Below are 10,650 nucleotides of genomic sequence, written 5' to 3' on the forward strand. Positions count from 1 at the left end.
TCTTAGGCAGTTCATCTTCAAATGCCTTCATTATCATTGCCTTTAATAGCAATCGGGGGGCCAGCCTGGTGGCATAGTGGTTAAGTTCACGTGCTCAGCTTTGACGGCACAGGGTTCACGTGTTCAGATCCTGGTTGGACCTACACACCATTCATCAAGCCATGCTGTGGCGGCATCTCATATACAAAGTGGAGGAACATTGGCACAGCTGTTAGCTCAGGGACAATCTTCCTCAAGTGAAAAGAGGAAGATTGGCAGCAGATGTTAGCTCAGGGCCAGTATTCCTCACAAAAACTTTTTTTTTTTTTTTTTCCTTTTTCTCCCCAAAGCCCTCTGGTACATAGTTGTGTATTCTTCGTTGTGGGTCCTTCTAGTTGTGGCATGTGGGACGCTGCCTCAGCGTGGTTTGATGAGCAGTGCCATGTCTGCGCCCAGGATTCGAACTAACGAAACACTGGGCCGCCTGCAGCGGAGCGCGCGAACTTAACCACTCGGCCACGGGGCCAGCCCCACAAAAACTTTTTTAAAAAGCTATCAGGGGCCAGCCCAGTGGCTCAGCAGTTAAGTTCCCACATTCCACTTCGGCGGCCTGGGGTTTGCCAGTTCGGATCCCAGGTGCAGACCTACACACAGCTTGTCAAGCCATGCTGTGGCAGGTGTCCCACATATAAAGTAGAGGAAGATGGGCATGGATGTTAGCTCAGGGCTAGTCTTCCTCAGTAAAAGGAGGAGGACTGGCAGCAGATGTTAGCTCAGGGTTAATCTCCCTCAAAAAAAAAAAAGCAATTGTAAAACTTGTACCTAATCATGTCACTTCCCTGCTTAAAGGCTTATCAACTCCCACATTGTCTTTAGGATAAAAATCCAAATTCTTTTTTTTTTTTTTTAGAGATTTTATTTGTTTTCCTTTTTCTCCCCAAAGCCCCCTGGTACATAGTTGTATATTCTTAGTTGTGGGTCTTTCTAGTTGTGGCATGTGGGACGCTGCCTCAGTGTGGTTTGATGAGCAGTGCCATGTCTGCACCCAGGATTCGAACTGATGAAACACTGGGCCACCTGCAGCGGAGCGCCGAACTTAACCACTCGGCCACAGGGCCAGCCCCAAAAAGATCCAAATTCTTTAACATCCTATAAAACGGCTTTTGTAATCAAACTCTTTCCTATTTACCTGAGAAACTTCTTTCAGTGCCTTCAGCCTTTGCTCTGGCCATCCTGAACTATTTCATTTTCCTTGAAAGATGTGTGTTTTCTCACTAAACTGAGCCATTGCAAAATGTGTTTCCCTCCTTTTCGCTTGATGGAATCCTACTTCTCCATTAAAATTTAGTGCATACAGTATCACCTTTGGAAATCCATCCTTGACATTTCTGATGTAAAGCAAGAGTCACTGCGATTTTCTCACATCAGCCTGCGCTTGCCTGCTTTGTAGCACTCATTGCTTTATTTTTGCAATTATTTGTTATTTGTTCCATAGTAGACTATAGTTTTGAATCTCTTTCTCCAAGCACAGCCCCTAATAAATACAGTCAATTCTCGATTTTCAATTTTTTGAATGATCAAATGAAGCCCTACCACTTCCATGAAATCTTCCCTGACCAATGTCGCTGATAGCGACAACCTCCTCTGAATCCATGATGTGGTGCTGGTTATCACTCCACGGTCAGTCATCAGTGCTTCCCAGCATGCTTCTCTTTTTACCCATTAACATTTATCCCTCATCACTTTAGTGCTTCACCTTTTTTGGCTTTGCTTTCAAAGGAGATAATTAGCTAATGTGGTAATCAATGCTACTAAGAAACGAGTAAAACAACCCGATAGACTGTTTTCTCTATTGAGCAACAAACATTTCAGAATGTTCAGTATTAGTTAATCTACTCAACATTTTCCAGGACACCATGCTCTTTCAAAGCCCTGTGACTTTGTTAGTGTTGTTCCTTTTGCCTGGAATGACTTTCCTCATTGCTCAAATACCAGCTTCTCACCGATGCTCTAGGCAGAGATAGTTGCCTGTTGGTTCCTACCTGTAGAATAGGAGTTAAAACATCTTATTTAGTTTTCCCACCTCTCTCCATACTAGATTATGAGCTCAGTAAGGACTAGGACTCAAGCTTGTTTCTCTTTTTACTTCCTGCACTTAGCACAGTATCTGGAATTCTAAAATTTTTATTGAAAGGTATATGCTTCATTTTAAATAGGAAGGAAGTAGAGACAAGGGGAAATATTTTGGATAGGCAAGTCATAACGATATATCTCCTAACAGATCTGTATCTCCTTATAGTTTACTTAGCTGCCCTGTTTCTAGGAATATTCTCTATAGTGTACTTAATTCCTCCTTAGAGTCTTTCAGTTCTCTCTCCTAGCTGATGGGTATCATCTTATTACTCTCAATGGTGCTTTTGGGTTCTTGTTTAAAAACTCAGCCTGCATTTCAACAACACAAACATATTCTGTATTTTCTTCTCTTTCTTTTACAGTTCATTACTCTCTCCAGAGAATCACATTTAGATCTTTATTCTCTCTGGAATATGTTCCTTTATTTGGTGTAAGGTGGTGATCCAGCCTATTTTTTCTCCAAATGGCAAGCCAATTTTTCTCTGTAATTCTACACAACGTTCTATCCCATCCCCATTGCTTTTTGATGCCACCTTTATCATATATTCATATTTCCATTTATATATCGCTGTAGTTCTGACGTCTTCTTCAGTTGGTCTCTTTGTCAATGACTATACCAGTACCATGGGAGTTTTTTTCACTATCATCTTATAGACTATCTTAATACATAATAAGGCAAATTCCTCCTCTTTGCTCTTCTTTTTCAAATTTGACTTAACTAAATACGAACCTTTGATCTTCTAACTACTTCTTAGAACAAGATTGTTGAGCTTGTCAAAAAAAATTCTTCATTGAGTCCATAGATTAATTTGGGTTGTATTGGCATCCTATAATGTGTGGCAGTCACAGAGTTGGGCTGCTCAGACCTACATTCAGAGAGGATTCAATGCCCAAGTGTGAGGCATGTAGTTAACTGACAGCCTCCAGCTATTAGCTCTTTCTGGGTTCATCTCAGCTTTCAAGCTGAAGATATACTATTCTCAGAGCAACCCCTCTCCCCCATGCCATCCTCAGCCAAAGACTGAATAAGGCTTAGTGTAAGGACCTACTCAAAGTTGGGATGACAGAAGCAGGTTGATGATGTCAGACCTACATGGCAATCTGATTGCCACCCTCTCCCCCAAGTGGCATCTTGCTTCCTTTCCTTTTCACAAGTACTTCTTTCCAGTAAACCTTTTGCTCTTCTAACTCCATCTCAACATCTGCTTCCCAGAAATCCAACCTATGACACAAGTTACATCATCTGATTCATTCTATTTTTATGAATTTCAAAAAAAAATCATAGTTAACAATAAAATCTAACTATCCCTTCTGATCCAATTACTTCTTGGAAGCCATCCCTGGCCACCTCAATTTAATATGATCTCTCCCAAGACATACATTCTAACAAGCTTTGACTTTCTATGGCCATGATTGATTTAGCACCTATCATTTTATTTTTTAATGTGCTTATACTCTATGTTCCATCTAGAGCTCTGAATGTAATCCGTTGTGACTTCTTTGGGTATCCTGTTTTATAAGTTACTTCCTTATCTCCTATTTTCAATTCTTGTTCTCTACTGGGCCTTTCCAATTTATTATTCAGCAATGTTAACTGAAGGTCTGCTCTGTTTCAGACATAATACTACTTGCTGAGAACACAGTGGACAAAAAAGACATGGTATCTGCCATATGGAGCTTATAGCCTCATATAGAAGGGAGACATCTAACAAATAATCATGTAGGACAAAATTTATAATTACAAATTATATTAGGTATTGTGAAAGAAAATAGAGGGAAATATGAACCATTATAACAATTTAGACTGGAAAGGCTCAAGCATGGCTTCTCTAAGAATATTATATTTAAATGGGTAAGAAAAGTGAATAATGAGTAGAAGTTAGCTATGTGAAACAAAATAGAGACAAGAACAGTACAGGGAGACATAATAGCTTGAGGGATGTCCCTGAGGTAAACAAGAGCCAGGATCTTAAAGAAGGCCAGAGAGGTGAGAGGACATCAAGTTAGATAGAAACATGGCTGGAGGTCAAATTAGGGAAGCAAGGGCCATGCTAAGATTTTTTAACCAGATTTATTTAAAATATAATGCACAGCCGCTGAAAGGTTTTCAGTGTGGCAGGATGAACTGAAAACATGAAAAAACACACACACATAATTCTTTTGAGAGAAAGCTTAATGAAATTTGGGAACTTTTAAGTAAAAACAGAAGGGAGGCAAATTGCCTTTAACATAATGATGCCAGGATTTTTATTTCCCTAGAAGTAGAATCAAGAGCATGTTAATAAAGGGAGTATAGTTTTCTCATCTGAGACTAGATGCTGATAACTTGGAAAGAAAAATAATGCTTGCTGTGGTGAGATATGTCCTTAGGTAATTCCAGAGGAAACACTTCAGCAATTTCTAATAGTGCAAATTGGGATCAGAGGACATGCTATCATTTCCCCTTTAATAAGATCAGAGCACTTCTGGTAAAGAGTTTGAGTGACAATCACTAATTCTTCAGTGGGTACTCCATTTATACCCATAATTGGTTATAATGACTCCATATAGCAATACTTTTATAGAAGGGATCCAAAACATACCAAAACAGTACAGAGTAAGAGGACTAGGCATTATGCTATTAATACCTGAACTCTTTATTTTATTCCACATAAGGAGAGAAAAAGTCCTTACATTTTAGAAAAGCCCTGTGCAATAAAAATATAATGTGAGTCACCTATTTAAATTTTCTAGTGACCACTTTTTTAAAAGAAAAAAGTGAAATTAATTTTAATAATATATTTTATTTTGCCTAATTTATCCAAAATATCATTTCAATGTGCAAGTGATATAAAAATTGAGATACTTTACTTTTTTTTGTTACTAAGTCTTTGAAATCCAGTGTGTATTTTACACTTACAGTACCTCTCAATTCAAACAAGCCACACCACAAGTGTTCAATAGCCACACGTTGCTAGAGGCTATGGTGTTGGACAGTGCAGCTTTAAAACTTTAGAGAGTAACTCCTGTAGCCATTTAATTGTGCCTGATGTCTGTTGTTTCAGTGTTATTGGTCATTTTGCTCTGCTCAGGTTTTGGCCTCCAATAAGATTGGACCTGAATTTCAAAAGCCCTAATTAAAGTTTTACAGCATTACTTTGGTAATAGACAGTTTTGTCCTAAGGCTCTAAGGAAACAGGAACAAAATGTACAGGTGAACCTTCTTCAAAAGACTGTTTATTCCTCCCCTTACTTCTGTTAAGCAGAAAATAAGAGAAGGAAGGGGAGGATAGGGTAAACAGTTTTGATCTGATTCTTGTCTTGAAGGACCAGAGACATCTCCACAGTAAATATTTGTTGGAAAAAAGCAATGAAATCATATGGCAGAGTCCCCCCAGAAGCTCTCTAGGGACCATATGCATATAAGCATGCAAACACCTACCTCCCATGAAATTCCAAAGTGAAGTTTGTGAATCTCCTTGCTTTCTCTTGGGGTGGTTTTCTTGAGGTATTTATCCTTACAATAAAGTTAATGGAATGTCATATGTAGCATGAAAGTCTAAGGGAACCCCAGGAGTTGTAGCTCTCAATCTAAGCTGTCAGACTCTACTGCAGGTTATCGTTTTGTTCTCCAGTGTTCATTCATTCAACAGATGTATATTGAAAGTCTGCTGTGTGCTATCAACTTCTCTAGGTCCTGGCGATACAGATGTAAACAAGATACGCAATGTCTCGGCCCTCATGGAACGTGTATTCTTGCCAGTGTGTTAGGCCTTCCCAGGGATCTTTTTGTTTTCTGGGTCTCCTGCCATAATAGGTTTTTTAAAAATGTTTTTTATTATAGAAAATTTTAAACATACATGAAAGCAGAAAGAAGTGTAATCTTCCCTATCATTGAGCTTCAACAAAAATCGACTCATGGTCATCGTATTTCGTCGGTATTCCGTCTTCTCCCCTTGCTTCTTTGCAAATTATTTTGACAGTGTAGACATCACATCATTTCACTGACAGATCGTCTTAATAATATTACGTATTTTTTTCCTCTGGATACTGAGGTTTCCATCTGTCATCATCTGTAGCGATTTGTACAGGAGACTTTGTAAATGTGTGCGTGTATGAATATGTAATCTATGTATAAAAATACAACATATGTATATATGCATATATATCATCAACCTTCATCCAATCAATCATTAAGGAGGTGTCTTCCCCCTAAGTGCACCTAGAATCTACCTGTTGTCGTTCAACCCAGACAATACCCTGCAGCCAAAGAAAGCCATAAAAGCCCGTCCTAATCATGTCACTGTTTAAAACCCTTTATTAACTCCTCATTTCCTAGGCTGAAGTACAAATTTATTAATAATAATACTTAATTGAAATTAAGTGTGTTTTATGCTATGTGTGCTAAGTACTTTAGTTTTTTTATGTTAATCCTCACAATTTAGTATTCCCGTTTTACAGCTGAGGAAATTAAGGCTTGAGTTGCCCAGGCATATACAGTGAATGCCCAAGCGTGGCAGAGATTGAACTCAGGTCAGTTAACAACAAAGACCACATCTTTAACCACATCTTTTACTAGATCTTTCATTGAGTGGTACCTGCCTAGCTCTCCAGCTTCATCTGTCACTTCTTCACTTTTCACATTCCACAAATACGCCATACCAATGTATTTGTAGTTCCCCAAACAAACAGTGCTGCGTTATGCAACAAACTAGTGTATCCTGAAGAAACCATCAAAGCAGAAACATGAATATATTTTTTAGAGAATTTGGGATTTCTTTTAAAGTATTAAGCCAAACATGATGAGAAAAACCAGACAGCAGGATTTTCCTACATGTATTTTATAGTTAGCATTATTTTTATTTTGAATTCAAATGGAGGAGCATTATAATGTTTTTGATGCATTGGGCCTATGAAATCCTTAATCTATTCCTAGCTGTTCTTTATTCTTTTCCAAGCCATGCTATCCTTTATTCTGTTCTTTGCACAAGGAGCCCCTCCTATTTATAACATTTACCATGCTGAACCCTATTCTTTACCTAACTCCTAATCACTCTTCAGGATTTATCTTAAAAATTACTTCTTCCAGAAAGATTTCCCTGACTGGGCTGAGTATTCACAGTATTTATCTGTATTATAATTTTATCCACTGCATCTATCTACCACATTAAAAGATTTGCTTCCTTCAAGGCAAAAGCCTTTTTTCCATTCACTGCTTTATTCCCACTATCTAAAATATTAGGTAGTACATTTTTTTTTCCAAACAAGCTTAGGTTTATTAGCTTCCTGCAGCAAGAGAGAGCACATACCATGGAGAGTTCAATATTTCAACAGGTGGAAGTTAGGGAAGAGTTTCTATAGAGTTTGCAGGACTGGAGTTGTCATGGGATGGCCTTGGCAGAGATTAGTCAGAGTTTGAAACTAGGAAGTTTCTGGGACAATCAGTGGTCTTATCTTTGGGACGTATGACTTTCTGTGGAATTATTGTTAGGTTAGTTTGTCTGTGGTCTTGTTTAGAACACTATGGGTCTGAATGAGCTGGTGTTAAGAGTCTGAGCTCAATTTGTCTTGCATGTCATGGTTTTGTACAATTTTTCTATTTTGTGAGTCATAATACAGTTTTGCAAGTCGTGGTTTCTGTTTCAATTTTCACTTCCTCCCTCTCAACCTAGTTGCCAGTTGAACTAGTTTTCCTTTTGTCAGAAGAATAATGACAAAGTTGCTGTCCTCAAGGAGTTCCCAGTATAGTCTATTATAATTTGCTATGTACCATAATAGAGATATAAGTATGGTATTACTGAGTTCATAAGAAACAACTAACCTTTTTTACTGAGGAAGATTCACCCTGAGCTAACATCTGTTGCTGATTTTCCTCTTTTTACTTGAGGAAGAGTCACCCTGAGCTAACGTCTGAGCCAATCTTCCTCTATTTTGTATGTGGGACGCTGCCACAGCATGGCCACCAATGAGTGATGTATGTGTGTGCCCAGGAACCAAATCCAGGGTGCTGAAGCAGAGCACACTGAACTTAACTACTAGCCCCTGGGGCAGGCCCCCTAACTTTATTTTTTAACTACCATTTTATTGAAATCCTGCCATATGCAAGGCTCTACATACAATTATGTACTAGGCAAGCTACATACATTATTTTACTTAATTCTCAACAGTCCTATGAAGTTGGTGCTATTTTTCTTATCCTCATTTTAAAGTCAAGAAATTGAGATGCAAAAAGGTTAAATAACCCACTCAAGTTCACCCAGGTAAGAAATGATAGATCTAGGACTTTATTAGACAAACGTCAGCTGAGTACTGTTCTAGGTGCTTTATCTAATCTCCAAGATAGACCTTTGCAGTAGCTGTCACTCTTTATCCTATTTCCCTTTTGAGGAAACTGAGACCTGGGGAAGTAAAGTAACTCATCTAAGATCGCAGAGCTCGTGACCACATCTAGAGGCAGGATTCAGAGCCAGTCAGCCTGGCTCCATGGCACACAAATCACCACTTTGCTGCTTCTTGTGAGCCCTGACGTTGCACTCTCATGTCTTTGTTTTTGTTTTTTTTTTTAAAGACTCATTTTTTTTTTTTTTTAAGATTTTATTTTTTCCTTTTTCTCCCCAAAGCCCCCCGGTACATAGTTGTGTATTCTTCGTTGTGGGTTCCTCTAGTTGTGGCATGTGGGACGCTGCCTCAGCGTGGTCTGACGAGCAGTGCCATGTCCGCGCCCAGGATTCGAACCGACGAAACACTGGGCCGCCTGCAGCAGAGCGCGGGAACTTAACCACTCGGCCACGGGGCCAGCCCCTCTCATGTCTTTGTTTTTAACCATTGACATCCTATTGTGCCTCAGTGGCAGAGGAGAAGCTTTACAGAGGATTGAATGTGGCCTCAATGTGGTAGATAAGTAGGATATTTCCAGATGGATCAGGGAGAGAAGGCTGTGCCATTCTATTCAGGAGGAGTAGCCCATGCAGAGCCCTGAGAGCAGGAAAGGCTCTGCTCGTTCAGGAAATGATGAAGTAGGAACTCTGAGTGAGTAGGGTGGAAGTGGTGGCAGCTGATAGAGCTGGACACGTGTATTGAGACTGGATTGGAACTTCACAGTCGCCCCTCACGTTTGACCGAAAGGATGCTCCTCTTCTCAATACCGCACTTGGTTCTGAATGACCCTTCTGGTCATAATGTATCCCCAAAGGAAAGAGATTTGTCATCACCAAGATACCAGAAGTATCACCAAAGATACTTATGCTGGAGGCAATTCTAAAAGAGAAGTTGCAGGAATGTGTTAAGCAAAGAGATCTTGAGGAAAAAGGTCTCCGCTTAGAGATATTCTCTGCTTAGAGGTATCTCTCTGCTTGGAGCTATTCTTAAGGCAATTGCTTTGAGGAGCATAATGCTCACTTCAATATCTGTGTCCTTGTAAGTTAAAGAAAAAATATGCCAGCACATTCAATCAATCCAGAGTCCCAAATAGCAACTCTTATTTATGGAGTTCTGGGAGCTGACGTACATTTACTCTTCACATCAGTCCCATAAGGTAGATTCATGTCTCAACTGTATAGATGAGGAAACTGAGGCTCAGACAACTCAAGGGATTTGGGCAAGTCACAGTGGGAGATGATAGAACCAAGATTTCAACCTGGTTTGTCTGATTCCAGAGCCTTTTCTGCCATATGGCCTCAAGAAGTCTGTGCCCTTTTAGCTTGTGAAAGTGCAGAATGTTCCAAACACAGCAGGCAGTCAAATGCCATGAAAGCTAGTAGTTGGGAAAGGGAAGGATAGTGGTAGGAGCAAGAGGAGGGGACTTGGAGCTTCATCCACCCCTCCCCAATTCTGTATCAGACCTGCCCCTGTTTGCGTGCATCATTAGGATTTACTGATTTAAAATACTATCCTCACCCAGTGTTACTCCTTGGACAATAAGAGACAGTCCAAAAAGCTAAAGATTGAAATTCTGATCCCCCTTGGGCAATGGAGCTCCTCTCAGGTTTGCTGAGACATGGATTCATCAGCCAATTAGCAGATATATTTGTATTGACCTTTCTATTACCAACCTAGTGATTTGCTTATTTGACTAAGGACAGGTTCCTCATTAGAAGCTGTGGGCGCAGAAAGATCTTTGTTGACTCTGGACAAGTGATGATCTTTCTTAATATTGGGTAAGGCACTCCAGTTCTTCATAGCATCAGGGAAAAAGGAAAGAGGGAAAAATAAAATGAAGTGGTTTAAAAAGGAATTAACAGGGATTTTTTTGGTTTATTTTGTATTTTAAGATGCTAGAAAATTAGAGGAGCTGGAAGGCTATCTCTACTCATATTTCCAAGCCCATGCTAAATTTCTACAGTAATGGCTCTCCAATTTGTTCACACTTTCCCTATCCATATCCTTGAGTAGTTTCCTCCCACGATGATTCTGGATTTGGCCATGTAATTTGCTTTGATTAATGAAATTAAAGTAAATATGGTGAGATAAATGTGATGTAAGCAACAACTTGAAAAGTGCTTGCACATCAGGGCTTGCCCTCTCTGGTGTTCTTTGGAACCCTGAGACTACCATGTGAAG

This window comes from Equus asinus, chromosome 11, assembly GCF_041296235.1.
Source record: "Equus asinus isolate D_3611 breed Donkey chromosome 11, EquAss-T2T_v2, whole genome shotgun sequence".
Taxonomy (NCBI): domain Eukaryota; kingdom Metazoa; phylum Chordata; class Mammalia; order Perissodactyla; family Equidae; genus Equus; species Equus asinus.